This window comes from Tympanuchus pallidicinctus, unplaced genomic scaffold, assembly GCF_026119805.1.
Source record: "Tympanuchus pallidicinctus isolate F22 unplaced genomic scaffold, pur_lepc_1.0 scaffold31, whole genome shotgun sequence".
Classification (NCBI taxonomy): Eukaryota; Metazoa; Chordata; class Aves; order Galliformes; family Phasianidae; genus Tympanuchus; species Tympanuchus pallidicinctus.
In genome coordinates this window covers 10,988,777-11,010,463 of record NW_026294749.1, presented here as the reverse complement: position 1 = coordinate 11,010,463, position 21,687 = coordinate 10,988,777, and the positions used below count along the sequence as shown (strand labels likewise).

Here is a 21,687-nt window from a genome sequence, read left to right as displayed (position 1 = left end):
TCATTTAGCAAAACACAAGTTTGCACAAAAGATGAAAAGCCACTTGTACACAGATTGAGAGGTCAACAGCATAGCTGAGTGCTCAGACGTTGGCTGTTCTGTAGCTAGGCTGTGTCTGACAAATAGAATATACCTCAGAAAAGGGGATGTGATTTGAAATATTAAGGAGCGTTTCAAAGGTAATAGCTGTAAGGACAAGATAACCACTGGAGAAAGATTATATCTGGCTGTGTATCTATGTGTATCACAGGACTCCAGTATATACTACTTCTAGATACCAGGGCTTATCTCATATGTAATATCCTAATTTCAAGAAGATCAGGATTCACCCACACAACAGTCCTACAAAAGGTGACCGGTCTTCCAAATTCAATGAGGTAAATGGTGAGATTGCAAAGCAACTTGGAGCAGCTGGAGCTGGTGTGAGCAGTGCCAAGAAGGATGGATTTTAACAGGCAATCAGGCAAGCAGAAAGTAGCATTAGGCTGCATAATTTCCTGTTGAAAATGATGGAGAAATGTCAGGAGTTCAAGGGTAGTTATGGAGCATGCATTACCAGAAGACTGTAGGGATGGATATGTATACGAAGGGTTAATCTTGAACACTGCTATACACTTTGCTGGCATATAAGCTTAACATACTTAATCAGGTGATTTATGCAATGTAGAATACAGAAGCATAAATGCCTATCTCCTGGTACCTAAGTCCATTAACATTAGAATTAGACATGTCATCTATATCCAGTATGCATTATTTTACTGATGGTTACATATTTATTCCTTTATCAGATTTTTGTTTAAATGAGCTTCACTAATCACAAAAGACCTGAATAATTTGATGTGCAATAAATGTGTCCTCGTAGCCTTATTATTCCTTAAATAGAGGAAAGAATATGTCTGGATTAGCTCAAACGACAATTCCCTATCTTACATTAGGTTCACTAAGTTACAGTGGAAAACATTCATGCAATCTCAAATGAAAGAGTTCAAATAATGACAGAAGGTATAGTTAATTAGTTGACTGGATTATTCAATCCTTGCATAAAGGCATGAGCTCAGCTTTAGCGAAGAAGTAAGCACTGACAGAAGTTAATGCCCTCTTTAAACATCTTAGACTCTTGTCAAAATTATAATTGCAATGATTTCCTGCATTTGGTATAACAGAGGGCTGATCTTTTTCCACCTGATAGGAGTTCCTCAGTTAGAAAAGGGAACTGAATAAACTGAATAAAACACAAGTGTATGACATGCGTTAGTACCAATTGCATTATATACTGTACGAAACACCTTGAAAAAACAATGTTCTTTATGATAAAGGCACTTATAGGATGAGAGGGACAAAAATGACAAACAGAAAAAGACAGACAGATGGAAGAACAAGGATACAGTGACACAGTTGGTCAGCCTGACAGGCCAGTACATCTCCAGCATGGCAACTGTCAAAATTTTATTAAAATTTACAGTAAAAGAAAATTTTACAGGGGCAGCTAAGGAAAATCTCTTACAAAAACAGTGAGGTGAAGCAAGCTAAAAATCAAAAATATGTCAGACAAATCAGAATGAGGCTTTTTTTTTTTTTTTTTCCCCTCTGATACACTTTCCTTCTGAAGGAATAAAAAATAAAAAAGAATGGTTTATTTTCCAGATGCCTAGATCCATACCCCAGTACGATACACTTTCTTTTCATTCACTAATGTTCTGCATTCATTGTCTTAATCCAACTGAAGAAACCCTTCAGAATCTTTACTTGAAATTCCCCTATTTCCTAGAAAATTGATGTGTCATGCTTTAAGAAAAAAGCTGCTTTTCCTCTGAACATGTTTACCACCTTCAGTCATGCCAGACATTTTTGGAGTGTAGGAAACATGGCTTTGTTGACATGAGAGGAAGGCCCTATAGAGTGGTTTCGGACCAGAGACTAGGACCAATGGGATGAAATTCAACAAGACCAAGAAGGGCAACGAAGCTGGTTTGGAGCACAGGTCTTATGAGGAGCAGCTGAAGGAGCTGGGATTGTTTAGTCTGCAGAAGAGAAGGATCAGGGGAGACCTTATCACTCTCTACAGCTACCTGAAGGGAGGTTGTGGTGAGGGGGGGTCAGCCTCTTCTCCCATGTAACTAGAGATAGGACTAGAGGGAATGGCCTCAGGTTGCGCCAGGGGAGATTCAGGTTTGATGTTAGGAACTGTTTATCTGAGAGAGTGGTCAGGCACTGGAATGGGCTGCCCAGGGAAGTGGTGCAGTCACCATCCCTGCAGGTGTTCAAGAAATGTTGAGATGTTGTACTGAGGGACATAGTTTAGTGGGAAATATTGGTGACAGGTAGACAGTTGGATTTTTCCAACACTGCTGATTTCTGTGATTCTATGATCAACAACTGCACTGAGAAAATACCTGTGAAGATGGAGAAATAGATTCCTACCCATAGTCAGTTCTGCACATGGAAAAGCTCCCAGGCTGCCCAGGGAGGTGGTGGAGTCTCCTTCTCTGGAGATGTTCAAGACCTGCCTGGATGCCGACCTGTGCGACCTGCTGTAGGGAACCTGCTTTGGCAGGGGGTTGGACTCGATAATCTCTGGAGCTCCCTTCCAACCCCTACAATTCTGTGATTCTGTGATTCTGTGATTAAAAGAATAAGGCCAAATATTCCAGGAAATCAAAAGATTTCCTGTAAGAGGAAAGAAAAAATAAATAATTTTCTGTGAAATTCAGATGGGATGAGATTGTGTTATTTGTGACTATTCTAGCAGAGTGCTCTGAAAATAATAACTCCTATTTTATGTTGGCTCGTGACATCAGAGGTGGATGTTGGTGGTATGGCGGTAGAGACTGAAACTTCCCACCGATATTTTGTTGTATTTTGTTGATGTGGGACAGATAGCAGTAGAGGGGCAGTCTGACAAAATACCATCTCACATGGAAGTGCCTACGAAGCAAAAGTGTGTCGTTGAATTCCTCTGTGTGGAAAAAAATGACACTCACTGGCATTCATTGACGCCTGAGACTTTGGCTCTATCAAATACTGCAACTGTGCTCTTTTCCATGTAAATAAATAGGAGGCGTTACTTTCGGAGCGACCTACATACAAGCACTACCCCTTTCAGCATCCATTTTGAAAATAAATCTAAGCAGCAAAAATCAAATCTGGCCTTGGGAACGATGGTATTATGACCCAGAAGCTGGTCTGAAATCCTCTCAGTAATCTTCCTAGCTATATACAGAACAATATACAGTTTTTCTAAAGCTCACAAAGACTTCATGAGATAGTGCTTCATGTATTAAGCCAGAACTAAATGATACAGACTTTCCAAAACAAGGCACCATCATTTAGCTCCTCATTTTATCTTCAGAACTCATTATGACAATATTTTCAGACAGATCACAGTCACAATGCACATCTAAATAGTATGCTACTCTGTCTGCAAAGATTGAATAGAAAGAAAGGAGACTGATGTAAAACAAGGTTTTCAAAATGAAGAAATATTGAAATTAGCATTGCTGCTCGTTTCCCCGTACTGTCCACACCCTCCCAACTATTTTGTCTGCAAAACTGAATGAAGAACAGAAAATCAAATAAGTTGAGAGACTGCTATTGATCTAAATGAGTAACAGGATGTCCTATAGAGTAACAGAAACACTGGGGGAGGGAGACAGGAAATAAATTAAGAAAGGAAGAATTATTCATAATGGAAACTACTCTTGTCTCCCTAGGATTCAGTGTCTTAGATTTATGTTTGTTCTCTCACACTGATCTGCCTCATTCCCATTGTTTTGTTTCTGTTATTACCCGGCAGGCTTTTGCAAAAAGGTGTAATTTGTACCTGCTTTAAAAAAAATACTGTGTCAGTGTCAGCTGTGTTATTTCAAGTAATCCCAGTTGAAGATCTGCAAATAATTTCTAAATAAAAAAATAAAGTAAAATAAAATAAAATACAGAAACTATTACATAGATTTCAGCAAGCATGAATACATTTGCTATTAAAGAGTACCATCCCCCTTTTCACACCGTAGCTGAACAGAATTTGTAGCTGCTGCTCCAAGGATCCATAGGATAAAAACTGGCTCACTGCATCTGATGATCTTGCAAATCTGATGATCTGATGCATCTGATGCACTTGCAAAAGAGCAGCAGCTTGACATACCACAAGTCCCCATGCTACAACAAGCACAGGTAAACACTGACATCCTGTCAGTAACTCCTGACCTTGCATTACGCAGCACTATAATTCTCAAGCACGTAAGTGGCTAAATCATTTTCCAAAACTCTCACAGATAAGAATCAGATATTGTCCTTGTCCAATGGAGACAGCTGAACATGCTATATTAACACTGATATCTTCTAAAATATCTCCTGAGCCTTAAAAGGCCACTGTTTGAATAAATTCATTAACAGATTTTAGTGTTTTCCTGCATGATTGTACACTAAAATCTGTAATGTATCAGTTGTCTCAGGTAGCTGTCTCCACCAACCCGTTATTCCTCTCCACCTAGAACCCAAGTCAGCCTTGTACACTGAGTTGTGCCAACAAAACATTCCTAGATCGGAGCACTGCTGATGCTTTACTTGCCGATATCACGCTGGTGAGTTCAAAAGGTTCCAGCCGCTCTGCAATATTATTTGTCACCTCCTAAGACAACATCCATCAGTGGACACAGTATAAGAACAGTGCAAACCTTTTACTAATCAATGTTTTGATAAATGACTGCTCAATTTGTTTACTAAAAAGCACTCAACTTAAATAAGGTCTCATCTTTCTGCTTTTGCTCTCTGCTAGTAAGACATTTCCTTGTTAAAAAGAATTCTTTCAGCTTTGGTATTCTTAAGATTATTGATAGTAGATGGTCTTTTCCTCTTCATTCTTTAGGCACTGTCCTGCAGATACCAATCTAAGCATTTTTAAATGCCAAAACATTATCCAGCTTCCTTTTGGCATTCCCAAAACTGCAGACTACACTTCCCATCCAAGAATTGTTAGACTTTAGAATGTCAACTACAATAAGAAAGGCAAATTATTACTATCTCAAATTATTACTAATACTCCATTTCAGGCTGCCATGAGAAAAATCAGGAAAAAATGAAGATATTTATGATAAGCAATAACTGACAGAGATTATAAACAAATAAACCTCTGTCTTTGAATACCTCCCACTTCTTGCTTGCACAATACTTGCAGAACAAGTATTTTCTTTCTATTTTGTGTTCCAATGCCATAGGCTTTACACATAGGGCAGTTGTTACAAAGAAGATACTACTGCTTGCAAGGGAAGTACTAATACAGCCCTAAAGAATTTGCACTCTAAACTGGGCACTGGCAACACAATACACATACATATTTGAGCAGGTAAATTTGAGTTGACAAGTGAAAGCCTGTATTTGAGGGCCAAGCAATGCTTTAAGCAGGAGCCGAAGTACTGATTCACTCTAAAGAAAAAACTGGTCTGTAACAATGACCTGTGGGAGGAGTACATGCAAAGATCATTAGAGATGAGCAGCTCTCTTATCCCCAGGTCCTCTGTATTACTGACAGGCAGCTTCAAGAAGTGAGTACCAAACCAAAAGAAAAAGTATCATAATTTATCTTGAATTTATTAACATTAGAAAAGCTCAATTTTACCTTCAAAAGTCAAGACCACAGATTTTTGAAAGAATTTATTTTGGTACGATTGTGTCAACAGACTTATTTTCTATGACATAAATAGTTGTTCTGTGAAGTCAGACTGTCTCATAGCATACACTCCTCTCACTGGAATCAACAGACCACTCAGAACTCTTCACAGAATGCAGCTGTGTAGGAATTAATGTCACCCTGTTCTACAGAAAAGATGATACAAGGCAGAAAGACATAATGCATGGGCCCCAGACTTTTCAAAGGAAAGGTTTAGAGTGAATGCAAGTTGCTTCTGAGCAAATAGTATGCTTTGTCAGTCTAACCAATGCTGCTTGTTCTGTGCATGGAAAAAGTGTAAAGGGAAATGAAATAATCCACGTTTGGGGAGAATACTGAATGTAAAATTTTGTACTGAAGGTGCAGGAGTAAGAAAAGAAAATTTAATAGCTTTTATAAATCAAAGCAGATTAAGTTCAAATATAACTACAAAAGATTAACCTCAATCTTTGAGAAAAAAATGCACAGTTATACAGAATCTCACAGAGGCACCATTTTTTTCCCCTGCACTTGTTTCTTTTTTTAATTTATTCTCTTCAATGAATTTTCCAGAATTGCATTTGGAATTTGACCCTAAAGTCAAATAATTAGGATTGAACAGCTTTTTTTACAATAATTCATTCTATATTTTTAGCTAATATGTTTGTTGCTTATTTTTATTGTCCCAGTGTAGTAGCTTTTAATCAGATTCAAATAATTAAATATTCTTTTTCTGACAGAAGTTGTATATCTATCAGTCTTATTCAAGAGCATGAATTTTATCCAGGTAATTGTGAGTAACTGATCAGGTTTTCTGCATGTCTGGGATCCAGCTTTTCAAGATTTCCTCTGTTCCTTATATTGGATAAGTAGAAAAAAATGCATTCCTCTGAATGTCCATCTGTACTCTTTTTCAAGGTCATAGGCATTTTCCATAGTTCTTTCCTTCACATTTTCCTCTGGACCCCTCACCTTGTCGTTGTCCATGAGAATGACACTCTTTGAAGTGTTTTCCATTCCAGCTCTGGATTTTGTAGCCTCACTGACACCCGGATGAACTCAGTTTCTCTGCTTTCATTTTATGTGTATATAAAACCTCAATATATATTATCTGTATATAAACCTTTTCCATTAAACTGATTGTAATAATTTTTATTACTTTTAAGGGGAGTGTTTCAGTTCTGGCTTTTGGGAAAAGTAATGTCCATTCTATGATTCCATGATTTATGCATTTCAAACCCATTTTCTATCATTTATGCATTTCAAACCCATTTTCCTGAGCAAATATGATGGAGAATATTCTTTTCATCATATCAACGTTTATTATGCAATGTTTGGATGACTAAGAAACTGTGGTGGTTTTGGAAAAAACTGTATACACAATGCTGCCTAATTAATATGCCTGATCTACATACATCACTCTGAAAGTAGTACCTCCTATTTATTTACATAGAAAATGCACCAGATACAAGGAGCACAAAAACACTATTTGATAAAGCAAATGCTAAGCTAGAAAACACTATTTTTCAACAGTCACCACCATGAGCTTCACATTTTCACCATCCATGAACAAGAGGCTGCATGCTGTACTTCTAAAGATATCCATCAGAAGAGGCGACTCACTCTCACTGTCACCACTGCTCCACCCACTGCCTCACTGTGCTCCCATCCACTGTTTGGTTTCCATTAACATTCAGCAAGCATCAATGAATGATCAATATTTCCACGTGGAGGAACTCAGTCACACACCTTTGCTTCATACGCACCTCCATGTCAGACCCCCCCCCTGCTGTCACACAGCAACAAAACATAATGGAATACTGGTGAGAAATTTTAGCCTCTGCTGTCATACCATCAACATTGGCCTCTGGGATCATCGGCCAACATAAACAAACAGGAGGCATTATTTTCAGAACAGCCCTCGTACAATCCTTCCGAATGGGGTCCAAATTTAGGGTTGAAAGATCAATATGGTTACCAGCTATTCGTGGAGAACTGGAAAGAGCAATCAAAGAGGATGTGAATTATTATCTGTATCAGTTCAGAAGAAAGGGAGCCCTCCCATAAAATCAGTTTAAAAGGACGAAAAAGAATCCCTTTGTTTAGCACCGCGTCCAAGACAAAACCAAATAGACTTACTGATGCAAATACACTCCTCTACTGGCATGCAGGAAAACATTACAGATCCTCAAGAGGAAGTAGTGGGAGATTTTTATGACTTAAATAATAATAATAAAAAATCCTGTGTTTACTCTTGCTATAGTCTCAAGCCTCACTGAAACCTTACCAGTGATAAGAGGGAAGGCTGTTGAGGTGGGACTGTGATTTTGGGATCCTTGGAAGTAAAGTCTGCTTTTCCACATGGAGCCATTGCTCTCCCTGTACACTTTCTCCTGACCTACTTATGGGAGTGGGTGGAAGGTTGGGGAGAAGTCAAGTCCTTCTCAAGGACAACAAAGGAGGCCTTTGTAAAGCAACATGGATGCTAAAGTCCTAAGGGAGGTACTAAGGGATTAAAACCAGAGAAAGAAAATATCCTTTGGTCCTCCAAACACAACAGTGGAAACATACTACTTTTCCTTTACTCAATATTTAAAATATTAAAAGTTTGCAAATTCCCTAAAATGGAACCCAATTATCCTTACAGAGTCTGATTTCCCCAGCTCTCTGAGCCACTGATGCTCAGCAGCTGGCTGAGCTGTTTTGCACTCTAGAATCTAGGACAGCTGACAGTCAACAGATCCACTTTGCTGAGAGGATTTGCTGGTAATTTTGTCCAGCTTCTGTCTTCCAATGACAGTCAATATTTTCCAAGTAAACTCATCCATGTATTCATGTAAAGGTCTGATTCAAAGCATTAGGCACTGAGACATCTTTTAGTGCTCTAGATAAAGTTTAACTCCACCAAAAGCTGAGCATTTGGATGGAATGCAGTGATCATTTATGTGCTGTTAAAGTAACGCAGCCAATTGAGCACTTAAAATGCTGACGTGTTACTCACTGAATGTCTTCTGTTTCAATGATCAAAAACTGGCACCAGTTATTTGCTAGAAAAAGCATATAAAAATCTGACCACTGAACAGCAGTGCAACAGCGTTGCTGTCAGTCCATGATTGTCTCAATGATAACTAAGGGCCAAAATCAGTGTATCTTTCTTGGGAATCTAGCTACAAGACAAGGAAAGGAAGGAAATACAGAAAGGAGGAGAAGGAAGAAGCAAAGTACTTCAATTAATCGCTCATCAAACTTTTACTGGTGCACCTGTACCTTTGGGAACCTGAATATCTCACTGATGTGTTTACTGCAGTTCACTGTTTGCAGGCTAAAGCCATGATTGTCAGACTCTGATTGTATTCAGAGTAGGGTGTGACCAATGGCCACCAATATCCTGTGCAATATCCACTTTGTCAAAACAGACACTGTTCTGTCTAAACATGCTTAAGATCAAATTGGTATAAATAAGCAGCAATCAGCAGATGGGTAAAAGTGTATGATGTCAGTTAATCAAAGAAGGTTCACAGCTCTGTCTTTCTGACGAAGGATAGACCAGGCAGAATCTCTGATCTCTGTTTTGTGCCATGATAAACATGCACCAATTCTTGGAAATGGTCTTGATTGAATTAAGCTACTGTAAAATCCATAGCTTCTCCCTCTCATCCATACCACTTACTGATACATTCTATTTTTTCGAAGTTTGAAAAGATGCTGATGACATTTAAACTGCCTCAAATCACATGTCAGTAAAGCACAGCACTTCTGATTACTAGGGATCTCCTTGCTGCCATATAAACTGTGTAAGGTCTCACTTATGCACAACTGAACCATTCAAATGTTCTCAACTAAGACTACTGTGATAATGTCCACTATAGCAAGATCTAGGTCACTGTTACGTTAAAGCTGAGTCACACTACCTGTCATATTTGCTAGTCATACAAACACCTTTCAGACAAAACTAGCTGCAATTTCTCCTCTAAATAAGTTTAAGGACTTTTGAAAGACAGGAATTGTAAAAATAAGTTGCACTCCACAGTGATACACAGTTGAGTGCATCTTCATAAAGGTTGTGGATGCCCCATCCCTGGAGGAAACTAGTATAACATTTACAGGAGCAAATTAAGAATAATTATAGAATGGATACTCAGAGTAAATAACAATGCATGCGAATTAAATAGTGGAATAAACATTAAGCAACAGAAGTGTCTTAAATCCATTGGTTTAGAAGGAGATTTCTTCATTCAGGCATCTGTTCATTTATATCAAATGGTTTTGCTCCTCTGTCACTGAGATATTTTTAACTTCTCTTCCCCCTCTCTCTAAATCTGTTCATTCAAATAGTCTCAGCTTGACATATCACTGAAATGTATTTCTGCTATGGTTTAGAAAGTAGACAGGACTCACTCCATTGTTCAAAGTGATGAACAGGATGCAGTTCTACACAGAACTGCAAAATTTGAACCCTGCTAGGCAAAAATTAGCCACAGTCCAGATTTCCGAGTGATATCTTTTCGTATTTTTCCCAAGGAAAATAAATTCCCTCTCCCCCTCTATTTTTCCTTCTGTTATGAGAGTATTCATAACATTATCCCCAACTCTAGGAAAATCCATATCACACTGTGGTTAATCTTCTTGGGTTTTCTTACTTTTACTAAGAGAACACCATACCATCTTTGTTAATACCAAGAGACGAGCATACCATCTTCCTATGACCAGAACATAGTGCTAGAGTTACAAGCACAGAAAAGGGAAAAAGCACACTTGCCATGGATAATAAAGCTAACTATCACCCTAAAGTAGAACAATTATCCTATAGTAGCTATGTCAAAATACCTTGAATTTCCAGCATCTTCTGAGTCACTAAGTTTATTTAAAACAGCTTGTGATCAATAAGTATAAGAAGTTAAATAGAAGAGAGGTTTGATTTTACTTTTCTAGAAAAAAGTCTAAATAAGAATACAGCTTTAAATTACAACATGTTTTAATCGTTTTATTAGGTACTTTCCTTTATTTTCAAGGGCCAGATTTCAAAGTAGTCTTTTAAAAGTACCTAGTTTTAAGACAACCAAGCATAAGTAAGGTCCTGGTTCTGGCCAATGAAATAACTGGATCCATAACCAAAGCAATATTTCAATTTCTATGTGACCTAATTTGTTAACACAGGTATTAAGCACATCAAAAGCAAGTAGAAATCTAAAATCCAAGCTTTTTTCTTCTTACAGCCTGTGTCACTGCACAGCTTCCCATACAAGGTACAGCACACTGCATCATGTAGGGAAAGGACTACCACAGAACAGATTCTTTTTGCCATGATAAGTTAAAGTAATATTCAGATCTTCAGGAAAGATATGCATTAATTTTGAAGATTCTTTCTTATTGCTGCCTACAAATGCTTAATGCATCACTGAATACTTGCACAGACTCCTTCCAACTACATAGACAACACTTAGAAGGATTCTTTCAGCGCCATCTTTATCCATAACCCATTCAGCACTGACTGCCAAACATGGTCGTGTGACAAGATTTTGGCCAAGGTGATAAACCAGGCATTTTTCTTATGTCACGTGATTTTTGTTGCTTATTTGGCATCATGAAAATGAAAGGATTTATTTTATCATCATTTTCACATATATTTTACCTTTGCCAAATCCAGTTCTTAATACACGTTCTAAGCAGACTTCACTTTGGCCGTGAGGGAAACGAAAATTGAGCAGTCAAGACATTGCAGAGCAGTCAACATCCATGAGTGAAACTCAACTTTGACATAACCTTACTGGCTGGGCTTCAGCAGGAAAGCATTTGTGCAGGAGGAGCAAGGATGGAGGTGGCAGGTATTTGGAAGAGCATAGAGAAAACTGCCAAAGTAGTTCAGAAATCCCTGCAGCAACAGCTCCAAAAACTGACAAACAAGTGCAAGAGAACAGAACCTGAGCAAATAATTCGTGGTGCATGCACATGAATTTACCTGGAAAATCCATTGCTCACTCTTAATCCCTTGTTAATCTTCAGCATGACATAAGTTTTCAGGCTAGCACTCCACAGAATGATGAGTGATGAACAGGGATGCTTCAGCTGGGCAGAAAAAAACAACCCTTGGAACACCAGAAACTCATTCTTCTGAACAACACACACTTAAGGCAACAAAAAATTTATAGCGGATGCAAACAGCACGGCCACTTCCTGGAATCACTTTTATTTCTCTTAATGCAGTCTGTGCTTTAAGTGCCCCTTACTCGACAAGGGAGCCGAAGTTGGTTCTTCAATACAGCATAAAAATGCAGTGATGTAACACAGAGTTGGATCCTTCCATTTGTCAGCATGGTTCTGATGAGATTGATAGCTAAGTGTCACACTGTGCTAACTGAGCTCCCGACATTGTGCAGCCACACGAGTTCAGGCAAATGACTGCTTTCCAGGAAATTTTATCTGAATTATCCTTCTGAACTCCGGCTAAAGGATTTTTCTTTAAGTTAAACTTGAAGTCCTGAAACATTAAAGAGCGTTATGCATCAACTTAATTGGAAACAGTTTTGCCTCAACACATCCTGCATTTGTTCAAGGACTTAGAAAGAGAAAAGCCCATGCTTTGAAGCACCGTGACAACTTGAGATAAATTTCACATTACTTTTCTAACAGAGCATAATTGAAAACATACTTCATCACAGACTGTAATCTTATTCTGGGTAGAGATGCATTTAACCCACAAGCTTGAACTTCAAAATTCCCAAGTCTTGATCAAATTCTGACTGTGGCCCAAACTGTCTTCTCATTCTGTAAGAAGCAAATCCAGTTTTAATATTACTAGGCTTATTATTTATTATTAATATTAAAGTATTAATATTTAACATTACCCCAACAATTAAAAAAAAGAGAGAGAGAGAAAAAATAAATAAATGAAAAGGGTCCAAATTATGTAGCTCCTATTTTTATGGCAGTTTTTCAAAAGGTCTTTCTCTCATCCCAGCACCCATATCTCTCCTGCTTTGGGTACTGTTGCCATTTTAGAGTGAGGCAATACACAAGTGGCTCAAGGTCACAGAGGAAAGCTCTTCCAGAGCCAGAAATGTGAATCAACATCTCCCGTGCCCTAGCCACTAAGCTCTCCTTCCTCTCCTTAACACAACAGTGTGTTTCTTTGTTAAGTTTCTTTCTAGTTAGACATAACATAATGGGCCTTTTTTCTTTATTCATAGATAATGGCAACATGAGACGGGCAGTTGTCATTCACAGTGAATGTTCTTTTTTCCCTTGCCCCTAAAACATAAACATCACTTAGCAGATTGTTGTCAGTCAATGACACTAGGAACCTCTGTGTTTCATCATCTTTTTCCAGGAGTCTCACAATGGAAATTTGTCCTTTGTTTCTATTTTTCATGATACGAAAGTTTGACAACTTGTGGATCCTGGATAGCAAGTATTGCTTCCTTTCCCATACAACCTTCACTGGACACGTAAGAAAAAAGCTTTCTTCACCTAGGAAATGAAGTCAGCATCAGGTATTTGCTTCAAATCCTTGAGAAGGATTACGTATCACAGTAATAGATCAGTAGCCACTGCCTACCACAATATGTGAGCAGCCTTCCACATCCCTACTAGACATGAAGAGCACAATAGCATCAAGTGGAAGACGCAAGCACAGTACTGCATTTTCTGCTGTCACATTCTCCATTTAAATCAGAGGGACACATTTGCTATTTCAAGACTATGGTAGGAAGTCATTCCATGAAACTAAAGAATTATAGATATTCACTTTATTTGTGCAGACAAATAAAAGAATGCATGTGAGAAATGCCTGACACACAGAACTCCATCTTTGGGTTACTATTTTTGCATTCAACTCTTTAAAAAAGAAAATTTAATATAGTTTCTTTAAGCCCTATCCTCTTTTGCATGACCTTTTTGATCAATAAGCCTTTGTTTTGCTGCGATGCCTTGGCAGCAGAGGACAGCATGACTACAGCTAGTCCTTATCTCATATTTACTTTTAAGCTCTTTGGGCCACGGCAGCGGTCTGAGTCATTTGTTTTCTTTAGGTTACAAACTCTAAATGATGTCCATCACTTGAGAGTGTGGTCTTCTCAGGAGACACAGAAATTAGCTGAGAAATTACCTCCACTCTTTGATACATCTTCTGGCAAGTCAGTGAAATTCAGGTTGACAGCTATTTTCATGTAGAAGACAGGCCTCTCTGTCTTTTTAAGACTTCTTTTTTTGAGGGTGAAGGGGGATGGAGTATGGGGAGGAGGAGAGACATGAGAAGTCTCCATCAGATTCTGCAGTTGCTATCATTAAAAAAAAAACAAAAAAAACAAAACAAAAAACCCAGCACCAATGGCTCTCTGTCACTACATGATCTTCTCACAGGAGTTTCACTGATAAAAATAAGTTTCCATTTTCACAAACTAATGTGAAACCTTCTGCTCTCCCTTAATTTTGTTGTCCTACATAAAAAGACATTTTTCAGACACTGCTCCGTAGCAGCAATCTCTAGCTTGTCTCAGCAAAATCTAAGACATCTTAAAAAAAAACACACTGACATTCTACTAATTCTTGCTTTTTTCCCCTTCTTCAACAGCAAATGCTGAAAAGGTGCAAGTGACCAAGTTCTGAAATGCTACATAAACGCTCTGAAATAAATCAAAGATTTATACCCAAGTAGGCACAACTAAACAAAACTCACTTTCAGCTTCACAATGTGGAATAACACATCACTGAGTGACTGATATATTGCTTACGAAAAGGGAAGAAAAAAAAATACAAGAAGAAGCCTTTTCACAGTTCAATAGAAAGTCACAATATTTGAGAAATGAATAAGGAGTCATGTAATGGCTTTGCAGCTTTTGAACTTTCACGTGTTTCAGATTTTTCTAATGCTTGCATGGATTAAAGAGATTCACATCTCAATGGCTGGGGCACCTAACATTTTTTCTGGATCAGGTTTAATGCTTTCCACACTGTAAAAATTTCCCTTTGTATGAACACACCCTGAATTTAAGGAATTCTTCATATTTAAGTGTGTGTTTTCCAGTATGATTCTTTTTATGTTAACCTTGTCAAAGGGCATGGTGTGCGGATCATAAGAATCATCAACTCCTTCAATTTCACACATCAATACACTGGGCCTTTTTGGCATGCTTTTCTTCCCAGACTCCAAAAATAAATTACAGGGAGGAAAAAAAGTCAGGAGACAATAAATTAAAAGACATCCAGACTTTTTTTTTTTTTTTTTACTTCTGTGTATTATCTCAACCTGGACCACAGAATAAAAAGGAGAACCATTTATTGCAGTAATGTGCAAAGTTCATTGTTTTAAAGCTATAACTACACCCTTTCCAGCTCTTTAAAATGTTTCAAAGCAGTGGGGCCCAAAGAAAGAGAAGAATCTCTGATGTCCATCCAGCTCACACAGAAAAACACTGTGTTTTCTGCCCTTTGACAAAGGATTAAGGAGCGACAAAAAGCAGCTCCATCCTTTCTAAAATATGGGTATGTGTGTATATGGATACGATGCAAACTCTAACAGGTATAAGGAAAGGATGAATCAAGAAACAGTCTTCACAGGCTTCATGGAAGCAGGCACATACATTAAGACTTTATGGCTCAAAAACAGGGGCAACCAGGTGTTTAAAACATTAGCACACAATAGGAGTGACAGTCCAAGATGTTCAGTGCAGAACAGAATGCTTGGGGACTGTGTAGAGCTGAATCTAAAGGATGGGTGTTTTGTTGTTGGGTTTTTTTCTTTTTTTGTTTGTTTTGGTTTGGTTTGGTTTGTTTTCCTAATTGTAGACAAATAGAGAAAGATGATCTGGGATAATGCAAGTAAAGGGAATGTGAGAGCAAAGAGGAATGCTGTGTACTGACATTGGGAGGATGAAACCTTTTTTGAATGCTATTTGCAGGTATAATCATTTGGAAAAATAAGAAAGAAAGGGAAAAAAAAAAAGAGAGAAAAAGGGAAAGAAAGGGGTGGGGGGGAAAGAAGGAAAAGCTCCGGTGACTTTTGCCTGTGTTTGTCAAAGTAAAATTGCATACTTGCTCTGTAAAATAAAGCACATGGCTGCAAAACTGCCCCAAAAATACATTTCATTTCTATCATCAGTTTCTCATTCTTACAGGAATTGCCAGGTTCTGAATTCTGACCTTGGGGCTTAAAACACAATGAATGTGTATGAAAGATTATACACACATTTCACCAAAAAAACAACTTCTTTGTCCCAAGCCACAGCTTTTACAACTAACAACTATATTTGAAAACAAATGTATCCTTTCACCCTGTGAATTAAGCAATAAAATGCTTTTGTGGGCAGTCTGTGTTCCACAGGGACATTTATTACTGAATTTCCATTTATGACTATGCTCAATTTGTTTCACTGAAGTTTGATTCCTTCATCTAAGCAACCATAGCCGCCAAAGTATTATGGATACTATGGAATGACTTCTCTTCAATAACACACCAGTTCCTCATGTAATAGCAGCAGATGATGCTATTTTCTCTCAAAGCTTATCAGATCTGCTAGTATGTCAAAGTGTACATTTATACCATCTTAAAACACAAACATTTTTCAGGAGGCACATGTTCAGCATTCTGGATGCATAAGTCCACTTTTTAGTCTACAGCACAAAGTTCAGGGCACAAAAGAAGTTCTGGGGGTTGGACTCGATGATCTCTAGAGGTCCCTTCCAATCCCTACAATTCTGTGATTCTGTGGTAATATAAGGTATTAAAACAAATACCAATGAATACTGGTATGCATTATAAACATACAAGGGATCTTTAAGCTGGCTCATTAAAGGTGAAACAAAACACGACACCATACTTAGTAAAGTGATTTTTCTCCCTGAGAAATCAGTGTTCTTTTTCTTCTGTTTTGTCTCCTTCCAATGTGATTCGCAGTGTTGCAAGCCAGCAGTTGCAACAAGCCTAGAGTATAACTGATGGTTATAGAGTATAACTGATGGTCTCCATCATTATGCAACACTGGAGCACAGCCAAAAATTCACTGCCTGAGATTTCTTCTAGCTTTCTGTGTATTAGAAATGATTGACCCATATAGAAATCTTAAACTATGGAACACCATTGCTCCGAAATCCTGTCTGGCTTCTGATTATTTTGCATGTTTTGAACTACCATTAGAGTCAACAACAATCACAGAACATGAGGGAGCCAGGACTGCCTAAGGCTATCAAAAAGCCAAGGGAGAGAGGTGGTTTGAATAAGGTTATTACCTCTTTACCTCTCCTTACAAACACCATCATCGAACTGAAAACAGTGTTTTCAGTTCAGCACTATGATTGAGCAAAGAAGGCAACATGTGAAACTTTGGAAAATCCCTTTGGAAAACTGGACAAGCAGGTATCGTGCCCCAGTTCTTACAACTCTCCAACCAAACCACCAGTCTCAGCTTTCACTTGGTCCCATGGCTTAGATTTCAGATGATCTACTCTGAAAACAGACAAGCAAGTCGTACTGCACAGCATTATTTTCCCATCCTGCTCCTTGTGAATGCATCATAGCATGAGAATCTGCTTTGTGAAATCAAAGATCACCTGCCTGCTTGGGCCCCTCGGCGTGGCATTTACTTGTTTCTTCTAAAAGAAATAAGATTACTCTCATAAAAAGGGGAAAATATCTTGGAAGGCAGTGGTTAGTATTTGTCTCTTCCATTTTGTTCTCATGTTCAGCTAACATACTAAATACGAACTGACACTACAAACAGAGACACCATGGGAGGCTATTTATTTATTGTAAGTGTCTCTCCAGTACCACAAAAATATTAGGAATAGTCAGTGTAATGCCAGAAGATCTGAGACAAGTCCAAGTGCAAGACAAGTGTGCTATTCACTGGCTGTTAACAGAAAATACTTGCTATAAACAAGAAGAAACTTGACTGAAGTGGAGGAAATAAGGCTCTGATATGCACCAAAATCTCGGCTCCCCCACAAAAAGAATGGGTACATAAAGCTCACGTGCACGGAGTTAAGCCAAAGGTAGGGGGAAAGGGACACAACCTTACCAGTCTTTGGAGAGCCAATGAGCTTGTGGTCTCACCAGTGAGTTATAAACAACTGCAGGTTTGAGTTTCATAGGAGTAATAAGAAAAGCTCAGCCCCTAACAGTTCAGTTAGGTGGAGATGACTGCACTAACAATTCAGTTCAGCTAAAATGGTGTGTATGTATTCTCGTGCATGCATGCAAGAACTGTAAGTGAGAGCCATAATATACTGCCATTATTACAGGTCACGAACAGGAGATTTACACAAAGATTCATCAGCCATGTTTCAACCTTCACCAAACCAAGTTTGCAGCGCAATGCCGCCTCCTCTGTTCAACCTGGGTTCTCCAAGTAGCATAACAGAGGACAAAAATCTATCATCAACAGCCATCCACTGGCTGCCATTTTTCAAATGCTTTCAACTTAGAGGCATCCAATCATTTTTTACCTTGGAAAAGCCTAATTACTGTATCTGTCAGGCTTATAACAAAAACTCAGAAAATTCTAGACACAACTATGTGGCATACCTACCTCCAAATCAATATTTTTGTTGGATGTGGATATGAGTGTTTTATTTATGCAACATCAAAGTTTAAAAAAAAAAAAAGGAAGGAATCCATTGTTAACTTCAATGATGATAACAGAATAAGTCACTAGAGAGCTAGAAAGCATTTCCTTTTAAAGACTACTTTTTTTTCTGCTTCTGCAATTCTGGGCCCTATCTTTCTAGGTCAAGACACAACCACCTTATTCTCTGAGTTTCCACAGACTGTTACAGCCTGGATTCATTCTTTTTTTGGGGGGTTTGTTTTTTGTTTTTTTTTTTTGGTTTTGTTTCACTTGCTGTTTCATTTCATCAGAACAAAAGATATTTCATGATGAAAACAAGTATATGAAAACATACAGCTGTGAAGACTAACCCCAATGCAACCTTATCTACTCAGTAGGGAAGTGTTACTTCCTCTCATTTTCTCATACTCAAGGGCAAATTTATGGTATGTTGCTTGAAGATTTAAGTGTTCAAGGAATGTTTAGAGAAAAAGAAGAAAGAAAACTTAAAAATAGAAATACTACACTTTGGAGTGAGAAGAGAGAAAAAGATATGTTCAGCTGAAAATACAAAGACCAGATACCTGGTCCCACTGAATGCCAAGATAAAACAGCCATTGGTTGAAGTAGGGTCATGATCTCTGTCAAGATTTAAGTCTGGATTAACTTTTGAAGCAGGTGTGAACTAAAAGCAGGAGGGAAGAATTAACAATAAGAAAAAAAAAATGCCTCTCTGTCTTAAACAGCCATCAAGCATTTCATTTTACATCATTTGTGACTGCAAAAACTGAAAAGTGGTTATGAAACCCATCTACCTAGTTACACACTAATTTTCACCACAATGTCCCCTTTTTGTTATCTTTCCATTACACAGCATCATTTGTTGGTGGTGGTGGTGAATGGGATGACAGGATTAATGTGATGGTTATGCTGTGTGTTGAAATGGCACGAATTGTATGACAAGATGCTATTACCATAAACAAGCCAGCACCAAACACCTGGAAGCACAGTTCTGGTATTAATCTGAGGCAATTGTGATTATACACTATAATGTATGCCTAGTACTGCACTTGTGTAAATTGTCTATGTCTTTTATACACACATGCACACGGTATGCATACAGTATATCCAAGTATATAGGCGCACACAGGCAGGAAAAACATGATTTCGGGAGCCACAATAATGCTGCTCCTGGCTGAAGGTAATGTTACAGAATTTGTTTCCATCTTAGTGGATCACAGGAAAAAAAATATTGTAAGGATTATTTTAATTTGTAAAACATTTGTATTCCCTCCCGTATTGCAGTAGAAGGAATGTGCCAACTGCCACTTTTTAAGAAATATAATACACTTCCTCCTACTTTGGGTTTGAAATTGGAACCAAAACAAATTTGCTGCAGCAAAACTGATCTTTATGGTCCTGGCAGGAGGTGAAGGCTGGGAGTGAGCTCACTCTTTGCTGCCATTATCCTTTCATGGGAATCTAGCCATTCTATTTCCTGCATCCTCTGCTCCTTTCCAGAAAAACAGAAAGCTGCAATGACATCACAAAATGCACACAGTGCACAACCAGCCAACACTCCTGGGTGAAGAGTACACTGACCACCACAGCCAACTCAAATAGGGGCAGGATTTTGGATCCTTGATTGGAAGAAAAAATTGTCTGCATGTGCTACTTGTAAATCAGCACTTGCTTAGCCACCCTAGAGCATGAAAAGCAGCACAATAGATCTTTCACAGCTCACAGGAGAGGTCACGGTACAAGAATGCTGAACAATGCAACACAATCTTTTGTAGGTAAGCAACTTCGGGGTGGGAGGTGTGAGTTGTTACAACAATAGAAACCTCAGAGGAGACAATCAGAAAATTCTTAACATGTTTTTCAAAGGAATGTACACAATTGACTGTGTTTTCAACAGACATACATTTCAAACTCCTCTGGTGCCCTGATTCTTATGCTTTATAAACACATACATAGAGAGAGCTAGATTTTTTTTCTGTTTCATTAACTCCGCATTTTTGCTACTTATAATTATCCCAGGCATTATGATCAGACAATTCACACATTAATTTATTTGGAATAATTTCCATTAAGGAGACATGCGGAATAGTAACCTAATGTTGAGTACAATTTCTGGTGCACTGCATTTTTCATATTTAATATGTCACTTGACAGTTTGTTCAAACTGACTGACTTGATGTTTGTTATAAACATTCACTGTGCTGAAATCCCAAACAAATATCAGGGATATAATTCTTTTCTGTAGAGTACATGCTTAATATTGTTTCTTGCCTTCCTCTGGGCTCTTTCTTAGCATGAATATGCCAAAATAAGATGACACTCATCTCATTTTTCTAAAAAAGAGGTTTCTGCTGAAATGAATGTAATACTGCATGGTAGTTTTGATTTGCTGAAGTCCAAGTTAGCTGATGTTGCAAGTCAACTGGGTGAAGCTATGATTGGCTACATCCAGTGAGGTTGAGAACTTTGACAGCTGCACACAAAGCCTGTCCATTGCCTACCTTCTCAAAAGCAAACTTCTCCATGACCTGATCCTTCTCTCTCATCACTAGAACAGGTTTATCACATGGAATGCAAGTGGGAGCATGAGGGGAAACAGCAGAAAACACAGCATCTAGGAAGGTTTAGAAGACATGCCAAAGGAAAAATGGTAGCCTAGGTGCAAAGTCAAAGCTACGGACAACATCCCGCAAGAAAGCAGATCAAAAAATAGGGCTTTGATCAGAACACCACTGGGAGGAGTGGTTCCTGCTGTGGGAAGCAGAACCTGCATCACAGTTACACTTTCAAGAGTTACATCTGGACAGATGGTAAGAACACAGACAGCAGGAGCAACCTGACGGTTTCCAATAATGCCTCTCTTCACTTTCATGCCTCTATATGTCTGTAAATCCGCAAAGCTGTCAGGAAGAAAGAGACGGGGAAGAGCTATGTGCTTCAGTAGTAAATGACAAACAGGAAAAGAGACGCAGGAAATTCAAATCTGTATAAAACAAATGCTTTTGCCTAGGCCACAAAATGCACTCAGATGTATGTCTCCATGTTTAACTGCTTCACCTTCCAGAGAAAACTTCACGAGCTGAGGCAGGGGGCCAGGAAACTGCAGGGGTATTGCTGGCCATCCAGACAGACACTGCTCTGAGAAGTGTCTCATTCATCCAGGTATTTCACATGAAACTTGAAGGAGCTCACACTTTTCAGCAATGAGTCACACACTCATTTGGCAAATACAAAGACTTTCAGAGTCCCTCTCCCCCATTCCCAGCTACTGGGAAGTCACAATTCTTTGAATGTGATGTCAGGAGGTGTTGCCATGAAAACCGTTCTAAAATCATAAGCACTAAATTGTAAGTCCTTTGCATGGTAAACGATCACACAGGGGGCACTGTGGTTTGGACAAAGATATCTTATAATTAGTGACAATAACAAAGGAAATATTCATAATTACATCAAAGAAGTCTTCACTGAGTATTGTTTTTATTT

General features: G+C 38.4%; 1 long non-coding RNA gene across 2 annotated transcripts in view; it reads right to left on the bottom strand.

Annotated features, from left to right (window-relative positions):
* Positions 1-16,283, bottom strand: part of LOC128087819 (uncharacterized) — a 32,857-nt gene extending 16,574 nt beyond the window's left edge. For both annotated transcript variants that reach the window (XR_008210031.1, XR_008210030.1), the window contains exon 1: positions 11,604-16,283. This is a non-coding gene — a long non-coding RNA (uncharacterized LOC128087819). The remainder of the gene's footprint in view (positions 1-11,603) is intronic.
* Between the last annotated feature and the right edge of the window lie 5,404 nt (positions 16,284-21,687).